The sequence below is a fragment of the Hetaerina americana genome, unplaced genomic scaffold, assembly GCF_022747635.1.
Source record: "Hetaerina americana unplaced genomic scaffold, ioHetAmer1.1.p SCAF_2, whole genome shotgun sequence".
NCBI classification, from domain to species: Eukaryota; Metazoa; Arthropoda; class Insecta; order Odonata; family Calopterygidae; genus Hetaerina; species Hetaerina americana.
In genome coordinates, this window is record NW_027286763.1 from 63466773 (window position 1) to 63486134 (window position 19362).

Sequence of the window (19362 nt, forward strand, 5' to 3'; positions counted from 1 at the left end):
TCAATATCCACTCTCCCCTCCGCCTCCACCCAATCATTTTGGACTCTAATTAACTGACTCAGGGTCCCTAATCCTCCCACGTCGTTTATCAAACCGTCCTCTTTCAAAGCATTATCATGATACAATTATGACTGATTTAAATATAAAAAATTAAGTTATAAATTTAATTTATTTATAAATAAATGAAACTGAGTGGTAATGTCGTTCCTTTGAATTCAAAATCTTATACCCTGCGTCAATGGAGTTTATAAGTTGCGTGGAGTGGCTTCCTCTGCACGATAATGTTCATCGAAACGTCATCGGATACGCTCGGATGTGTGAAGATCCACCTCTTCAATTGATTATTACGTCTTAATTGGTAGTTCAATGGTTAGAGCATCTGCTCGGTAAGTTAAAAGTCCTTGATTCAAGTCCCGGTAAAGAAAACATTTATTTTTGGAATGCGCACACTTCCACCTATCCCACCAAATCTACCATTTACGTGTTTCTATTCATTTTCTCTATATTATTATCTGTATGAATTTGTTTTCGCAGTTTGGCGGGTTTTTGTGAAGAGATCGATATGGCCCTGTAATGATGATAATATGATATTTTTACATTTTCCAGAGCTTTAAACTGCCAACAAAATGGAATTAGATAAAAATATTCTTGAATGAGCATGCAAAAAATTGGGACCTAGTTAAGAAGACGGCATCGAGGAGTGGTCGAGCAATACTAGAATATCACGTCTATGCGGAGTCAGGCGCTCATAACATCGCAACGGAAATTTTGCTCGATATTTCCACCGGCAATTATCAAGCAAGGTCGGCAAGTTTATTTTTATTTAAACTCTTCCATCCCGTCTCTAGACCTGAAGGGGACACGTGATGGAACAGGGGCTATCCACTCAAGTGCCAACGAGGAAACGGTCTTCACCGCGAGCTTCTCTTTTCATCCACCCCATTGTGGGAGCCATCTTTCCACTGCCACATCGAATGACGCCGAGTCTCCCAGTTTGTATAACACCCAACCATCCAAATAGGGGAGCCACCTGTCCACGATTAATAAAACCTCTTTAAAAGTTTTCCCTCTCTTTCTTCCCACTTCCTTTCCCTCCTCCTCGCCCTTAACTCCTAGTCTCCATTCACAGACCGCCGTTATATAAAAAAAACTTTCCTTTTCATCCCCGCCGCAAACTCCTTCCCTGTCCTACTCCCCTCTTGTTCAACAACCCTATCCAGATGGGGGATTCCCCACTCCCCACGCTCCATAGCCATCCCTCCCCTCCTTCCTCGCTCCAAAATTCCAGCAGCGATCCAATGCTCTGGAGCTCATTCATTAGTGAGCGCGATTTGTATAATCCACGGGAATTACGTGTATCAAGTTTTATCAGGTTTTTTTCCACAATTGTTGATTTGTCATAATTCTTGAGTTATTTGAACTACTGTTAGGTTGCTTGTTTATGAGAGGAAGACAATTTACTATCAGTTCACTCGACTTCTCACATTTTAGCGTAGTGGATAGGTTTCATTGGTAAACTAGCACACTTCTATTTCGAGGGAGGTGGCTAATTTAATGTACAACGGGCATTAAAAAGGTTAATTAATGAGCTCACCATAAAATGATTGATAAACATTCTTTTGAGACCTGGGACTTAATCGACTTTTCATGAAAATGCTTCATTTGACTGAGCGAGAGGAAAACATCGCTCAGGAAATCATCAGTCACACTTCTCAAAAATTGTATGGCATTTTTAGGAAAGATCAAGGTGGACAGAGGTTCTATAAACAAAAACCAAAATTAACCAGAATATAGGACTAAAATAATCAAAGAGGAAGCCATGCATATAAAAAATATGAACTTCTCCCTTGCCATTGAATAAACACGACACGTAATGAAATATCTCTCCAAGATATTTTATGGCAACGCGTGATCACGTCTCTTAAAAGACTCGCATGCTCTTATGTTTCAATGTCTGCATAGATAAAGAACATCGATGCCAAACAGATAGAGGAAACCCAATAGAAATTAGTTTTCTTTAAATTTTTTTAGGCCTCTTACGAAACCTTTTACGAGAATTCAGGTACCAGAGTGACTAAATTAACCTTAAAGTTGAAGATATCCTAAATCTGTAATATATTTTTTACCTACAGTACAGTAACAAGTATATTGGGCATGAGAATGTTTTTGCCTAAAAATATAATCGTAAATTATAATCGTTTTTCAAATACTCTGTTGTTATTTTGAACTCTCATTTTTGCTTATGGCCAAAATTATCTTGAATAAAAACATTTTCCAAGCAATTTGTAGTTTCACGTATTCTTGTTTACACGTGTAAATAATGCTCCGAGAAAGTAAGTGAAATAAATTGAGTAGGAGAGAGGTAATTTTTGGAGCGGCAGCTGCAGTATCATTCACGTAGGTTTCATGGTTGTAAATACATAATTGAGTGGGCATACTATTGATGAAATATGCTCTTATGAATGTGAAGGGCTTCGTACAATGTACAGAATGGAACATAATGATGAAGATAGCAAATAAATCCACAGATAACGAAGTGGAAAATCTCTACTTATCAACAAAAGATTACCATATTGACGAAGTGGAAATTATATATCGATATATATATATATATATATATATATAATATATTACATTATACATGTTATAAACATGAACCAGTGACGAAATACTGGACCAAAAAGAGGAGAGCAGAATATTAAAAACCTAAAGCGCTGAGGGATAGGAAAAATGTGCCACAGGATACTGAGAGATGAAATCATCAGAAATGTTTCAAAAACAAAATGAGAAAGGTTGAAGGTACTGTACGAAGAAGTGCAACGTGATTTTGTTCAAGGGAAAGTTAAAGCATCTTACTGAACAGTTAGACACCATTTTAATGAACAAGGGTCATATATCAATGTCATTCGCGATGCAACGATGAGATTCTTACTAAAGATGAATAAAAGCAAAGAGAAGGAAAGAGCATTTGTAAAATCTTTATAAACGGAAACTAAGGCATCAATTATTACTGGAAAAAGAGGATACTATTGACAATAATGAAAATAAAACATACCCTGAAGTCTAAATTAAACGCCGGGATAAAGGAATAAGAGCAAACAAGGGAACAGAGTTGTACGATATTCCCTTGAAATTAATTAATAATTTAGAAAATAAGAGTCTGATAAAGTTATCCAACAAAATATGCCATACATGTTTTGGAGAAAAATATCAATTGACTTAAATAAGAAAGTAGTCGTCACTCTACAAAAATAGAAATATGCAGAAAAATATGAAATCTTCAGAACGATCAGTCTATCGACCCATACCTCGGAGATTTGTAATGGAATAATAAACTGAAAAAACGAGAAAAAAGAGGAGCAGTATTGAAGAGAGGACAAATATGAATTTAGAAGAGTTAGAGGCACAAGGGAAGCTATTCTCAACCTTAGCACCATCGTAGTTAAGACTATATAGAAGGAACAACCGACCTATTTCGCATTCCTTGATCTTAAGAAGGTCTATGAAAATATAGACTGGAATATGGTGCTAGGTTTCCTAAAGGATATTTTCATGAAAAACGAAGACGGATAATTGATACGCGCTCCACAAAGAGATTAGAGAGAAGTTATTTAATGCCGTAACATCAGGGAAGAAACTAAAATGAAGAAAAGAGTAAGGAATTATTATTTTTATATTTATTGATATTATTATATTTATTATATGCAATGCTAATTACAGACAATTGAGAATACCGAGGAAAATATGAGAACTAGTGTACGAAGTCAAGAAGAAAGGATAGGGAAGCTGTGATTTTCGGACGACAGAACTTTACTGTCAAAGAAGAAAGAAGATCTTCCTAGCAAATAATGAAAGAGGATGAAAAACACGGCCTCAACTGAAATGAGTTTAAATCTGAGGTAATGATGTACAGTCGAAATTTGGAAGAAATTCTCCAAGTAAAACTAGTTCAGGAGACAACAAATATGTGGAAAAGTTTTGCTATTTGAAATAAAACACATTGCTAGCAACGTAATAAGGTACCGGATTATATTAAGCCGAACATACCTAGCAAATTAGGCTTTCTGTCAGAAGTCGTACCCACTAATGATATACAATACCAGCATTGACATTAGGAAGTAATTCGTTAAGATATATATGGAATCCACTATTTTAAGGATTTAAAACTTGGACGATATGAGCAGCAGGGACGATAAGAATGGAGCATAAAGATGAAGACAGAGTAACAAAAGAAGAATTTTCTTGAAGAATAGATAAAAAGAAAAGCCTGCTTAGGACATTTATAACAAGTAGAGGGATATTAATTTCTAAAAGAAAATATAATGATATCCAGGGGTCGATACGGATACTTATTTAGAAGTACATGTGAATCCTACTGGTTTCTACGATTATCGAGCTGTCTGCGCTTAGTTTTCTTCGCTAACCCATCAAACCTATGTGCTGTAAATCTCTGTGAGCTATGCCATAAAAGTTATGTCCATGTCTCAGATATAATTTATTAGAACGGTGAAGTTAGCGTTTACGATTACTGTGCTGCTCGTCATTGTTGTGTGAACAGGATCACTCTTCATCCAACCACAGTTTTCTTAGGCACTTGGCAAAGGAATATGGCAAATCATTTGCTTAAAGAATCGCACAGAATACTCCTTAAACTTTTCTTATGTAATATAATATGCATTTAAACTATCATAATCGGGAAAAATCAGTTTGCCATATATCTCGTACATCTAATGTTAATAATTTTATGCGAGTTGTAACAAACAAATTAAAAAAATAATAGTGTCAGAATTTTTAACGGTGTGCTTAGCAGTCCGGTGGCTACCACCATTCACTCAGCCATCGCTCGTAAGATTGAATGTACCACACAGGAAGTATTACATTATAAACTGGCGGGATGAAAACATTCTATATATATATACTTGTAATATGAATATTCAAAATTGCCAAAACAGTGTCAGGATGGCCGAGCGGTCTAAGGCGCCAGACTCAAGGTGAATCTTGCTCGTCATACGAGCTGATTGGGGTTTCTGGTCCTCGATTGAGGGCGTGGGTTCGAATCCCACTTCTGACAAACTTTTTGTTGGCCCCCATGGGTCGCGGGTTGGATTTCTATGTGAGTTTTCCTCCATCTATGGTGGGCGTTTGTATTTTGTCTTCAAAAATAAGTTTTAGGGCTCGAATGGAAAATTGGAGGACGAAAAAAATATACGACGAAGTTATTGTATAAAGTGAGACGAAGGGACGAAGGGGACGTTGTGGGACGAAGTTCTTCGGTAAGGTATTTCCAGGGTACTCATAGCCGTTCTAGTGATATGACAATGAAATAATTCTATGACATTCAAGCATCCGCACTCACCGATTGCCGCATTTTGCAGTGGCAATCTTTGTTGCACGATTGGAGCTGAAATAGTGTACAATTATTCGTCGTTTATTTGTTTTTTCTTCCTCCCAATTTTCCATTGAAGCCCTAAAAGTTATTTTTGAAGACAAAGTTGCTAAAAGCTAAAACCTAGATGGAGGAATGCTCACATACGGGGAAGCGAACCCGCGACCTCTTAAGTTGGTAGGCGAAAACTCTATGCCGCCGACAAAATCTTGTCAGAAGTGGGATTCGAACCCACGCCCCCGTTTGGGGACCAGTAACCTCAAACAACTCGCAAATATCGATCAAGTATTGCCTTGAGTCTGGCGCCTTAGACCGCTCGGCCATCCTGACATTGGTAATGAAAAGCGTATACTCTAAAGCAATATTTGTTTGGTAATTTTGATAATTCAAATTACAAGTACATAGAATAGTATTCTTATCCCGCTGGCTCATCATGTGATACTTCCTGTTTTGTACAGTTTAAACTTACAAACGATGGATGAGCGAATGAATGGTGATAGCCACTGGGCTAGGGCCACCGTTAAAAATTCCTGCTTAGTATTATTTTTTGTACAATTCTTAGAACTATTCAAATCAATACAACGGAAGATCCCCAATGGTTGAGGGACCCGACAAGTTTAAAATATGGGAGCAATCAGAAGTCAAACAGAAAGAAAAATTGACGAAGAGTAGTCCAACGACTCGCGCCCTACGCCGTCCTGAACATGGCGGTCGGTGCGCATAAGGAGGCGCCGCCCTCGTGGCGATGGCGCCGGCCTCAAACACCAGGCGGGTAGGTGGCGAAAGGAGGTGGCGAGAGACGAGGTGTGCGCCGCGCCGGCGACCTCAACACTCCCCGTCCCCCGTTAGCCCCACCCGCCCCCCATCGCTGGTACCACTCGTTCTCTCTATCGCAACACCTCCACTCCACCCACCCCCTCCGCTCCACAGCCTCCCACCCCAAACCCTCCCTCCCGTCCCCACCGTTACAAGCGAAGCCTCGTCCTCCCTTCCCCTTTTCATACTCCCTCCCGGTGTTCCCTCCTCCTCCTGTCTACCCAAGCCCTTATTCCCCCCTCTCGCCCTCGCCACTAGTTCCCGCTTCAACTGAGCCGCTTCGATTGGACGGCTCTCCTGACTGTGGATGGGTGGGAGGCAATTCGTTGGTGTATGTTTACGAGAATATTGGCACGCTTATTTTGCCCTGGGAGGGAGGGTTCCAAAACGTTGATTTGGTCGAAATGGGCTGAGAGAGAAGAGGAAGGATATGACCTTGCGCTTTCCGAAGAGCCTGCAACGCCAGATATTATCATAATATAAGGGATACAATACGCGCATATCCCGGAGACAGAAACGTTGACACTTTTTTCGAGTTCATCAAAGAATTCGTTCTCTAATTCCTTTGCTAATCTTTTCAATTTTCATGCTTCGAAGTAGTTTACCAGCAAGCTGTAGTTGAACCTGGAAGAAAAGAATATAAATTCCAGGGCCTTATGAGTATTTCTGTTTTGTAGATTTGGGAAATGGTGTCGTGCTGGGTAATACTCTCAACAGGCAACCCGTAGATCTTAGGTATACGTACGAATCCCACCACAGGAGTGGATTTCATGACGTTCCGAAACTTTATATTTCTGTAAGAATAGTCGATATTTCCAATATACGAAATTTTGAGCGGTGAAGTCTGACGACTATCTTTAAGTTGAATGCTATCTCATTAAATTGAACTATATGTAACTGTAAATATTTATTATGCTCGAATGAACATGTTTAGGTTAAATATCTACTTAGGAATGATGAAAATTGTTGCATTAGCACATGAAATTGTTGTAATTAAATGTACATCGATTTCAAAATTTCCAATACTGCAAGAAAATAAAATCTGTATAGACTCCATCCGAATAAAAGTTAAGGCAATATATCATGACAGTAATTATTTCATTTCACCTGTATTAACAAATGCTAATTTTAAGAATCCCTTTATTTTATTTTTAATCCCTAAGCTAGTAAAATTATTCCTGGGGCGAAGTTAGGTAGATTAATTTCCTCCCTGTTCCTCTCTCTTCTTTTCTCTCAAAAGAATTCGCAGTTCCCTTGACATTTTTATTGTTCGGGAATCAGGACACCACTCCTCCAGAGTCTTTGATGATGTCGACGAATGAGGAATGCAATAATTTTGTTTCTTCAAGAGTTAATCTTTCTACGCATTCTCGTCTCCTCAACCAATTATACGCAGTAATTAATGTCAAGTGAGCATTACTCAACCTGAAACCACGGCTTTTGCGCCGTCTGATAAACCTTGCACCTAATTGCCCGTTTAATTTACAACTGCCGTCTTTATATCCATTAAAAGCCCCCTGCCTACTTCCCGTGCAGCGACTCTTAATCATTCACCATTCCTTCATTTGCATTGAAATTCGTTCTGAGAAGAACTTATGACCTAAAATTATGTCAGCTATATTTAGCTTAATGCACTGTTGCGTCTGCATGAGGTTATATTTCTTTCCTTGTTGTTCTGCCTCGTGCCGTAGTGTGCCTTGATCATTGAACTGATGTCTGACAAAAGATGAAGACGCATTTTCATTACTTCATTTACCTTTGAAATATTTCTAAAGTAAATATTTTTGAAAACATTCAAGTAGTATGTACGGAGAAAATGCACATTTTTCCAAAACATAACTTAGCATTTGGAAGAGAGGAAAATAGACATCTACCATAATATGTTTATGCTATCACTTAAAATTTATATTATATTTTTTAACGTAATAAAAATAAAATGTCCTTATTCATTGAATTACACTTAATGGAATGAAAATTGAAACTTGGTGAAAAAAGCGACACACCGGAAGATTCCAATCTGCTTAATGTTGGACGTTCGTAATGATAAACATAATTATATACCCAAAGGTCGGTTTGGTAGGTGATGATTGAGTTCACCCAGTACTAAGACCGACGGCGTGTGAAATTCACACATCAGGGTAGGGGGGCCAGTTTCTTTCCCTGTGCCGGTTATGCTTTCCCAGGAAGATCTGGTATCCGAAAAATCACATAGATGGGGCTGCAGGTGCTCCGAGAGGCTTGCCCGGGAATCGAATTCCGGCACTTAGTAGTCCAAAGCTCAACCCCTGGAATACCGCGAACCATCACTGTCCGTAATTATATATGCTACCTATAAAATTCCTGGTTAATCTTTTCAGTCCCATCCCAGTCAGAATTATATTAAGAATATGCTATTGAAAGTAATAATGCTGACCTTGTGATACGCTATTATAAAGGCTAAAATATTAAGCAAAATATCTTTAGGCCAACGTAGCGATACCGATATTTAAATATATATTACACAATTAACTCACTCATTCCTATTTGATGAGAATAAAGTTCACTTTATTAGTTGTTTAAGAGGTAAATGTACTAAAAGTACATGAACCGAATGAAGAAGTTTCACCCTTGATAAAAGTCATTTTTCCGGTATGTTGAAGTGATAGCGAAAGTAATATTTTACCCGACTCTTCGGTACCCAAATATACCCATTCATTGGGTTGGTGACAGTGTGCGACAACCTTTACTCGAAGTTCACGAATCGATCACTTGTAAATATAATACGTCTAAATATATTGTTAACGTAATAATAAAAACGTTTGTAAAGGTTGAATCTAAATTTTATTCTTGTCATTATCGCAGGTAACAGTCCATAAGGAGAGTAGGCAACCTTCTGCATTTATTTTTCCAGTAGAGACAGATGGGTAATACAGTAGGTAAAATTTTTCAGTGAGAATGGAGAATGGGAAATACCTGGCTTTGACATTTTCGTAAAGAATTCTCTTAACGAAGGGCACAACATATTTAATTAATATACCATTCCATTGGTAGAGTTTGAAGCTCTCACACTGCAGCTATGTGCGATTCTGAATGGTATTAGAAAAGCTACTGGATCTAGCTCTTCCATAAGGATAAATGCAATGGAGCATATGATATTATGTTCACTGTAACTGAGGGAACAGGCACGGAATGTCATACTGTGGCAATCGAAATATGTTTTATGTTAAAAACTTGCGAGTTTATCAATGGGTTCTGAAGAAGGCATTTTTTTCATGCACCTATGGGCATTTTGTACCCGTCAGCGCGTCCTTAATGACCTTTACATCATTAAAGGCGTCGCAAAAGAACCGTAGGTAAGAACCCGGTCTATAAAAAGAATTGGTTTGTGAAAGAATATAAGTTCCTACGCTTTCAGCAGCTAATAAAATTTACGAACAGAATTTGATTCATTTTACGTCATTTATCCAAAGAATAGCTTCGTTTGAGACATACGATACTACCTAAGGTAGTCACATAATTGTAGTCTTGAATACAGAATTCCTACAAATTATCTTAACGCTAATGATTTTCTGGAAACTATTGGCACAGATTTGTCTTTCCAGTCAATTTCTGCCTCATAGGACACACTCGCGGGATAGAACCGGTACTTATTCACGAGTAATTTCCCAAGGTATCACCGTAAAGATGCACCTTCGGCAAATTCTTCCATCAAAATGTTTCTTTTGCAGCATTTAATGAATCACAAAATACTTTTTAAACCGTTAAAAACACCACAATTTATTTCAATGGTATCGGGCTCAAGCTTGAAAACATTTATTTTGAGGAATAAAATAAACTTTGCAAAATTCTCATAAACGTTTTTATTTTTACGGTACTACCGGTTATATCACATAGGTGACATCTTCAGGCACAATTCTCTAAAAGAACGTGTTAATATATATGAGTAAAGGCTCCGAGAGAAAGAAGGGGGGGAAGAGGTGAGGGATGATTGGTCGTGGTTCCGAGGATGTGGGGTACGGAGGAAGGGGGAGTTAGGATAGGAGGGTAAGATAGGTGGGGGAAGCTTGAGGTGAAGAAGCTCTTTTTTGGTGAATTTTACAAATTTTGCCTTATTTCTCACAATAGTTTATATTTCTGGAATAATTCTTAAATATAGATGCCATTTTTTATTCTGGTCTCATAAAATGTACAGTTTAAGGTGATCATAGACTACGGCGATTTAATTTATATCCACTCATACTTGAAGGTATCACCTTTCCCACGCACGTGCGAGTAAAAATCTAACTACCCGGAAAATGCTCCCGGTTCAACAAATCCCCGAATAATCCGTTCTCCAGAGCCAAACTCTCTTACCCCCTCCCATGGGAAACCTCACTTTCCACCTTTCCACCCCTTCCTTCCACCCCCTGGTCGTTCTCAGAAAGACCGACGGAGGGTGGGTGTATGAAGAGAGATGGAGAAAGAGAAAGGGGCTCCCTGAACTAGCGGGGGCGTGTTGAGGCGAGGAGGGGTTTAAGGTGTCTCGGGGAGTGAGACGTGGGGTCAGGCCCCCCGGCCGACGGGGGAGGGGGGAGTGTCTCCATGCGCGTGGGGCGGCCGGGTGTGTGTGTGGCGTGCGGAGATAGGAGTGGGGTCGAAATCGGTGCAAGGGTCGGGAGCCTTTGTGAAGGCTGCCGCCTCCTAGCTAGCTACTTGGAATCCCTTGGGGGGTTCCGAAGAGGCCTTCGGCGATGGGAACCGATGGAAGGAGGTGGGGTTAGTTGAGAAGGACGGAGAGGGAAAGGGATGGTAAGAGTAGGGTTTTAGAGGACGCGAGGGGGATGGGATCACGGCCGTGCACAGGATTCCGGATGTGAAAAGTCAAAACAAGGGTCTTTGATTTAAAGTGCCCGTCTCCCGCGGAGAGGACGCTCCTCACTCTCTTCCTTAAGCACCCTCCCGGGGAAGTGCGAGGGTCTCTTTTCTCTGTGTTTTCAGCGCACCCACTCATCTCCCCATTTCTCGTTCCCGGCCCTAAAATGTGTACCGAGGTAGTGGCTTTATAGTTAAGAGTCGCACCACCGTTGAGTTCATTTGCGACATCAGGATGGTTGGAAACTTTCTGGGGTTCGGAGGGAGGCGAAAAATGTAGTATATTTCCTATCTTGTTAAAAAAGTATTTGTTAATGATGGCATATGGGGAAAATGGGGATGATCTAGAAACAACATGGTGAATGAAAAAGTTTCTTACTTATAAAAATGCGTACTTATATCACGTTGTTATTCCCCATAGAAATAGACAACAGCATAGCAGTTGAGATATGTTATTTCTGCGAGTCTTTGTGTGCTTTGATATAGCTAATAATTCTTCACGCAATAAAAAAGCATGTGATTGGTTGGAAAAGAAAATAATTTGTTCTGCCACAAATATTTTACTATTCACCACTTTTTTTTTCTTTTCCCTTATGAATCGCTTCCAAAGAGTGACGCCTCAAACCATTCTATGTCATTGGTTATTTTATTTCATTAAAATAACTTGTGAACTATATTTAACAATTTAATTAAACTGAAGAACTGGTAAATGGAAACATAAACAATTTATAAGAGGGAGTTTCAGTGAGCTAGAAAAGGAATTAAAAACCCGTTACCATTTATTATATAGCCCCCAGTCGGTTATTTCTTAATCCGCTTCAAGGCGCTGTGTCCGCGAAAACATTCAGAATTACCGCCTTCAACCACATAATTATATCTTGTTTTGTTGATTAGTTACGAACGTTTATGTGAAGGGGTGGTTGTGGAGTACGCCAAAAAACCAAATCCGCAGGAATGAGCTCTTTGAAGGAGCAGTGTATGTACCAAGGCTTATGGTAAGGATGATATGAACGTACCGCATGTTATGAATGGTTTACCCGGTTCAAAAAGGGACGACAATCAGTGGAAGACGACGAGCGTTCCGGAACACTATCAACATCAACTGATGACCACATCGAGAAATTGAACAATCTCATTTGTGCAAATCGACGTTTGGCTGTCAAGGAACTTGCAGAGGAGTGTGGTATCTTGATTTGTATGTGCTATGAAATCTTAACTGAAAAAGTGAGGATAAATAAGTCGCCGCCTAAATCGTGCCTCGCCTGATGACGGTAGACCAGAGACAACAACGAGTTCAAGTCTGTCAGATACTGTTTGATCGAGCTGAAGAGGATAAAACCCTCTTGCCCAGGATCATAACAGGTAATGAGTCATGAAATTATGAACGAAAATTCAAAGGAAAAGCTAATAAGCCTTTCAGAAGAAGCTTTCCAGGACTGTTTAAAAAAGTGGAAACATCGTTGGGATAAGTGTGTACGTTGAGGAGGAGACTACTAGGAGACTACTACGGGCACCCTGATCAATAATTTATTAATGAAGTATTTTTTTGCAATAAAAACATTCGGAAAGTTTTAGAACAGACCTTATAAGTACATAAATGAGGATGGCGTTGTAAATTATAAAAATAGCACACATTATATGGTTATTATGGACAGTACTCAAAAGAATCTTTTTACCAAGGACGCCGAAGGTAAGTTAGTGTAAGGAGAACAGGGAATAGAGAAAACAAAATGAATCTTTAGCATTGTTTGTAAGAGATTGAAGAAAGATTATGCACAAATGTTATAGAAATATGGTAGAATATTAGGGGAAAGTATGTAAGCAACATTATAGTTTAATGGAAAAAAATTCAAAAATTGTCCGGCGGCGACAATAAAAATACAGAGCCAAACTTTAATAAATAATAAGAATGAAGAAAGTGCTATCTATAGGTAATTGTAAGCAATTAATCAACAAATCATTTTTAGCAAAGATAAGAAGAAAATTCTTCGGAAACAATTACAGGAAAAAAACGTTACCATAGTCTGTTACACAAGAAATCGAAAAAGGAAAACAGGTGAGTAATTAAAAAGATGAATTACAAGGAGTGATATGAACAAAAATAGTAATTAAAACGTGGAAGGAAATGAACTGATTGCAGGATATTATATAAAGCTGAGATATTAAAACCAAATATTTGAGGATTTACCTACATTATGACTTCGAAGCATTAATGGTAACTCAGAATCTCTCAAATTTGAACGATATGCCATAAAATAACAATAGTTTAATGCCAAGTTTAATGAAAAAATACTGGATGTTTTGATTTGAGAAGTGCGAAACGATAACAAAGTAATGCCTGAAAGGGCAGTTAAATATTTTCTGCGTCAAAAAACCATAACACTTCTGAAAGTATGTAGTTAGTAATCTTAATCAGCAGCAGCCGTTGCAAGTGAAACTTGTTTGGTCCAATTACGGCAACGACAGAGGTGTAACATAGCGAGTATTTCGCTGAATTGAAATTTTGCTTTCACTGGAAAAATCCATACGCGAGATTTGTGTAATGCTACTGTAGGCTAATCCGGAGTCTGCTTTTCCTTATAGCCAAGGTAACATATTGTTTAAAACGTTTAAAGAGATGAGGACATTGATTGAAAAGGAAGGTACACCCATAGCTGAACGCGCTACTCTGGGGCAAGACAGCAGCAGCAATGGTAGCAGTGGTGTCCATTACAAATGGACACCACTGTTGTCATTGTGAGAAAAGATCGTCAAATAATATAAAGAGTAACTTCAGATGTATTGGCATTTTTGCTGGGTGCTACCCACAGAAACATGAATTTTTATTTGATACACGTATGTGCACGGTATGTTCCACGAACCCAGTGTGACATTACGAATGTTTCCCAAAAATCAATGCGAATTGTTTTCCCCATTCTTACTATAATAAAAAAACAGCCCCAAGTGGTTTTTTAACTGTTCTCTAACAAGAAGCAACATATCAATGGAGATGGTTTTTCATTATCAGAATCTAAACAGGCTCAATTATGCTTTAAACTGTAACGGCTTCCGCTGATACAATACTGGAATCAAATTAATGCAACTTTTACCACGTACAATATACAAATTAAACTAACATTATATCGTGAATTTATTGTAAACGAATTATAATGTGCATCACGCAATAGCAATAATTCGCGTAAAAATTCATTTTTATTGAACCATATTAGTATTATGATAAAAATCGAAACGTTACATAGGTTTGAAAATATGTCGATAGAATGGGAATGAACGATAACCCCTTATCCCAAAGACTTGCTTTTCAGACACAATAATCATGTCGACAGACCGATGAATATTTTCCTACACGGTGGAGAGGTTCAAGTTGGACTTTCACGATCTCTTCATAAAAAAGTACTACTTACAGTTCAAGCATATTTGTAATATACATAGAGGTTATCAAGCTTAAACGCACCCTATTCAGCTAATCACTACAAATTTTAATGGAGTTCATATGTAGCATGTCGCTATATTTTAAAAACTTTTGCAATATACTTAGACAGATATCACTTCCCGATTTATCTTCCTATCATCTAATTACCATCTTTCTCTCTAATTTCCATCTCTAATTAGCATCTTCTAATCAATTCTCGCCCGTGCTGGATAGTTAATTTTTCAGTAAAATTGAATGAAAAAGCACTTATTACAGGAAATTTAAATATTCATTGAAATGAAATCGAATATGAAAACTAAGAGGACCTTTTAAGGTGCCATTGAGAAACCCAAATAGCGCTCATTCTCACTGCATGATACTTTTGGAATTTATGCTACACATTGAGCATTTTTAAAAATACTTACTGATTCATTCTTCAAACCGAGTGCATCGCAAGCCCCCGAATCAGTGTAGAATCCCGAAAAATCTAAATAGCAAAAACACTAATCGAAACGAAAACCTTCAACCAACGTTCCCATTCTATATACAAAGTTCATCTGCATGTGTACTGTTTTGGGAGGGAACATTTAAGGGGAAATATTAGGAAGACGAGAACAAATTGGGAGAAAAACTGTTGGAATACGAAAGAGCGCTACCATTCTACCATTTGTGAAATAGTAGAAAACAGGGTGTCATGGATGACTGCTAAAAGAAAATCCTAGGACTGATAAACTGACTTTAGATACAGTTATCATTCTAAAGGTTGGTTTCTTATCCGAGAAAAGAGCTGACCTATTTCTAAACCCAGCGGTAAATCAGTGTTCCTTTCCCTGTGTCGCCTGTGGTTTCTTAGAAAGATCTGGTCCCCCCTAAAAATTACATAGTTGGGGTGAAGATAAGTTGTCAGAAGCTAAGATCTGAATGGCCTTGACTACCCGGGTCCCAGTCTGAAAACTTACTCCGAAAAAATTAAAATATTTTTTATTCTATAGTTTATCAATTGGTATTTAAATGCACTCCAGCCTGTTTTCAATCTTTATTTGAATGTAAATTATGTTGTAAGCTGTGAGAACCTATTTATTACCATGAGTTATATGAATATTTAATTTACAATTTTGAATTAGAAACCTTATCTACAAAAATATGCGAAAAATGGCTCAATGATTTTGTTACCTTAGATTTAAAACCAATGATACAGTTGACCCGTAGACAAAGACTCGGAAGGATAAAACACAATCACTACGAGGGAAAATAACATCGCCTGGAGTTTTTGTGCGTGCTTACATCCTCCTTTCAAAAATCTTCCACACGTGGAGGAAAAAATGCATCAGAAATGGACAAAAATAACATATATTTTGGTCCTCACCGACTGTTAATTTATTTATAAGTTCCAAGTTTTGGAATTCCTCCCCTCTTCGCTCGGATAAAATTTGCGCGTCATTTGTCAAAATTTCGTGTCTCTCTTTCGCTTTTTTCATCCCTATCCTTGTCATCTGCCACCCTCTCGCATTGGCCGACGAAATTTCCTCCCGTCTTCAAGCCATCTCATGTTTCTCCACCTCTCACTCATACTCCCGCCAACATTTGCCTTTCTCCCACCTCCCACCGTCTTTATTCTTAACTTTTCCCTTCTCAATTACAGTCCTCTTTGTGACCACTTTCATCCTCACTCTCCTGTCAGTTAGAGGGGGGACAGGAAGGAGGAAAATCCTATTTCCTGACCAACCAATCCAACTCGTGTATGCTTTTTTTCATCAATTGGTCTTAAGATTGGCTTTAAGGCGCTTGCACGTGATGAATATAATTATAGTTTACTACGGTGATCGCTAAAAGTTGCTTGCTCTCTTGAATTATGCAATGCCATACCTCCATCCCTTCATTTGGTAAATAACTCTTTAAAAACTTTATAAATGTAATGTAATATTTGAAGATCAATGTGAGTGAAAATAAGGCAGGACCATGATCTAACCCTATATAAGATTTCAATAATTTTAAAGGCAAAGTTAACGGCTCCTGAACCCTTATTTATTATTTGATTGCCTTTAATCATCGATAAACATATTATTTACCTATTTTTTACTTCTTTTTGAAATTTTTAGAAAATAAACCTGATATTGTAACACGTAACTTTTTCACTAATAATATTGACTTTGTTAGTTTTGAGTGATATTTAAATGTAACGATACGATGGCCTTCCCCTCTTATCGCATAGCTTCTCCGATTTTATTTAATCTGAACTAACATTTGGTTCACAGCCGTATCATTTATCATAATTAGTAAACTCCGTCGTATGGTACAAAATGAAAATATTTTGCTGTATTTCGGTATTATGTTACCTTCTGTCTGAGAATAGGAGGTGAAAAATCCTGCCTGTTGGGTAGATCAATGTCTTAGGAAAATTAAGAGTAAGGAAATTCCATAGAAAGAGAAATAAAGAGTGTGTTAGATGGATCATGTAGGGAAGCAGAAATAATTATGTACGTAGGAAGGAAATTTTGATAGATAATGCGGATCTTTATTGGAAAATAGTGATTATACTATTCTGAAAGTAATTTTACCCGAAGTAATTTTACCAGCTTGTGGCTAGCGATGCTTCAATGATGTGAAGAGTCAACCACTTAGGCAACGCAAAATACCTGTAATTGGTAAAACAAAGTATTTTGGGAAAGGCAGACAATCAATATATGTCAGGGGAGATCTTAACTCTTCAGAACTTAATTCAGTAAAATGCACAAATATATAAGGGTAACAATTAATGTATTAAAAGTTACTTTAATGATGTGTAAATATGTATTATCAAATTTTAATCATATTTAAAACCTCTTATATTCATCACTAATAGTTTTAGTCCATTAATATATTTGTTTAGCTTATTATAAAGGGAAACATGAATTAAGGAAGGAGAGATCTTCACTCATCCGTACCAATTATGAATCGCATCCATAATAAAAAGCTTTTAAAATCTTAACTCGCAAAACTGATATTTTTCTTTCAAATCTGATCATATTTATCATGTTCATTGGAGGTAGATTTTTCGGGAATATAAATAACTCCATGAGTATATTTTAAGCGCAAAATATATCGGCTGATTATGGTTACCCAATGAATGGCAAACAAATGACGCTTTCTAGTGACCTACTAGGCAAAATTTGCATATTCCAACCCGATGTTGGAGAGTCATGGGATTGAAGTAGCTTCAACATTTACAGTCATATGGATGGCTAAAATGAGGAAAATTCAAAACTCCTCAATACCAATGCCTCATTAAAGATCTTAACCAAGTCGTATTGCACATGACCTGCTGGAACTATTGAGTTCCATTGGATGCGCTCTCGTTGGCAAATCTGACAGTACCGGGTTCCAATCCCACTCTGAGAAAGGAAGTTTGACGATTATGGTACACATTTTTAATGGCATTGTCGTATGATACGAGTATGTTAACTATCAGCGCATACTTATATAATAATAACTGCAAAAATTATGGCTGGCTGCGTCATTATCAGTCATTTTTCAGGTTAACTAATACCCTTGGAGCACTCTAAATGGTATAGAAAATCCTTGTAGGGTCATTATTGTCCACCGACCGTCATCGTAATATAAAATTAATAAATATTATTTTATAAAGAATAGTTGTCCTCAAATATTGTGCAACAATAATGGGCTATCGGCAAGTCATCTCCACTTACGACTCCGCTTAAGTGTAACTTTTCATAATACCTTTTGGGAAAATCTCCTGCTATCCTTCCTCTTAAACATCAAAGCGATTTTTTGACACATTTTTATGCAGATCCAAATTAAGGGCAGCTCTGCCATTAAGTCGTGTAACTGATCAAATGTGACCACATGAATTTACCGTGATATTACTTAGTTCACTTAAATATGCGCACTCTAGTGACTTTTACGTGAGAGGGATATAGGGAAAGAAGCATTTCTCTGCCGGCCATACCTCATCTCTAATCTATCCTAGACTATATTTAAGGAATAAAATATGTTGCAAAAATCTTTCATGCTTTAATGCATGTAGATTTTATGCAATCAATTTGTAGTAAATTTTACACCATTTGCAAAAAAATACTTAATGAGCGTAATGCGGTGTCAAGCGTATGCATGTGCCCTTTGACGTCATAATCTACAGTAAAAATGAAAGAGACATTTTGTTGTGAGCAAAATTAAACTGACAGATTTTTTTCTCTATCTACCATGTAGATGTTTCATGGAAGATTTAATCGATTCAAAGTTTACAAAGTCAGACCAAAGAAAGGGTTTCCGCTATTGGAGTTTAAGTTCACTTATTTATCTTGTAAAATCCCTAATGGGGGCTTTTGAAACACGGGAAAAAATAAATACAAGGTGGAAGACACGTGGAAAGTAATAGGGCGCGAATTGAGGGCGATTGGTGTAGGAAAAAAAGTAACAGTGTCCAGGGTTGGGTGGGGGGCAAGGTAAGTGAGACGACGATGTCTGGAAGGAGATAGAGAATTTTGGTGGAATCGTGGGGGAGCGAGGTTCGTCGGTAAGGGATGGGACATTTTGGAACGAGGGACTGACATAGGGGCTTTAAGGATGGGTTGAGGGAAAGACTCGGTTAGAGGATGGTGAGAGAAAGTCGCGTGGAGTCGAGAGAAGTCGGGATTCAAGACAGAGCAGTAAAAAGGAACTCTCAACTCCCCCTTTTATCCCTTCACTCGTCCTCTCTCTCTCTCTCTCTTCGTCGAGCTAATCTCTGTCATCGCCGTTGACATTTTCATAGGCTTTCAAAACGCTCTCCTCTTACTCATCTCCTCCCTTCCACTACGCCTCCTCCCGTCACTCGTAACAATTTTCCAACTTCTAGTGGAAGGGGGAGCGGCCTATAAAAATGACGTCATGACGGAGGGGTTTATCTATAGGTATCTACCGGTCGCAGCCATGAAAGTTG

General features: G+C 38.0%; 1 protein-coding gene and 2 non-coding genes across 3 annotated transcripts in view; 1 reads left to right on the forward strand and 2 right to left on the reverse strand.

Moving 5' to 3' along the window:
• nau (myogenic-determination protein nautilus) overlaps positions 1–19362 on the reverse strand; it is a 93136-nt gene that overhangs the window by 43271 nt on the left and 30503 nt on the right. The window lies entirely within an intron of this gene.
• Positions 4954–5071, forward strand: TRNAL-CAA (transfer RNA leucine (anticodon CAA)). The gene is made up of 2 exons: positions 4954–4991; positions 5026–5071. It is a non-coding gene; the product is annotated as a tRNA-Leu (tRNA).
• TRNAL-CAA (transfer RNA leucine (anticodon CAA)) lies at positions 5597–5716 on the reverse strand. The gene is made up of 2 exons: positions 5679–5716; positions 5597–5643 (listed from the first exon to the last, which is right to left on the reverse strand). It is a non-coding gene; the product is annotated as a tRNA-Leu (tRNA).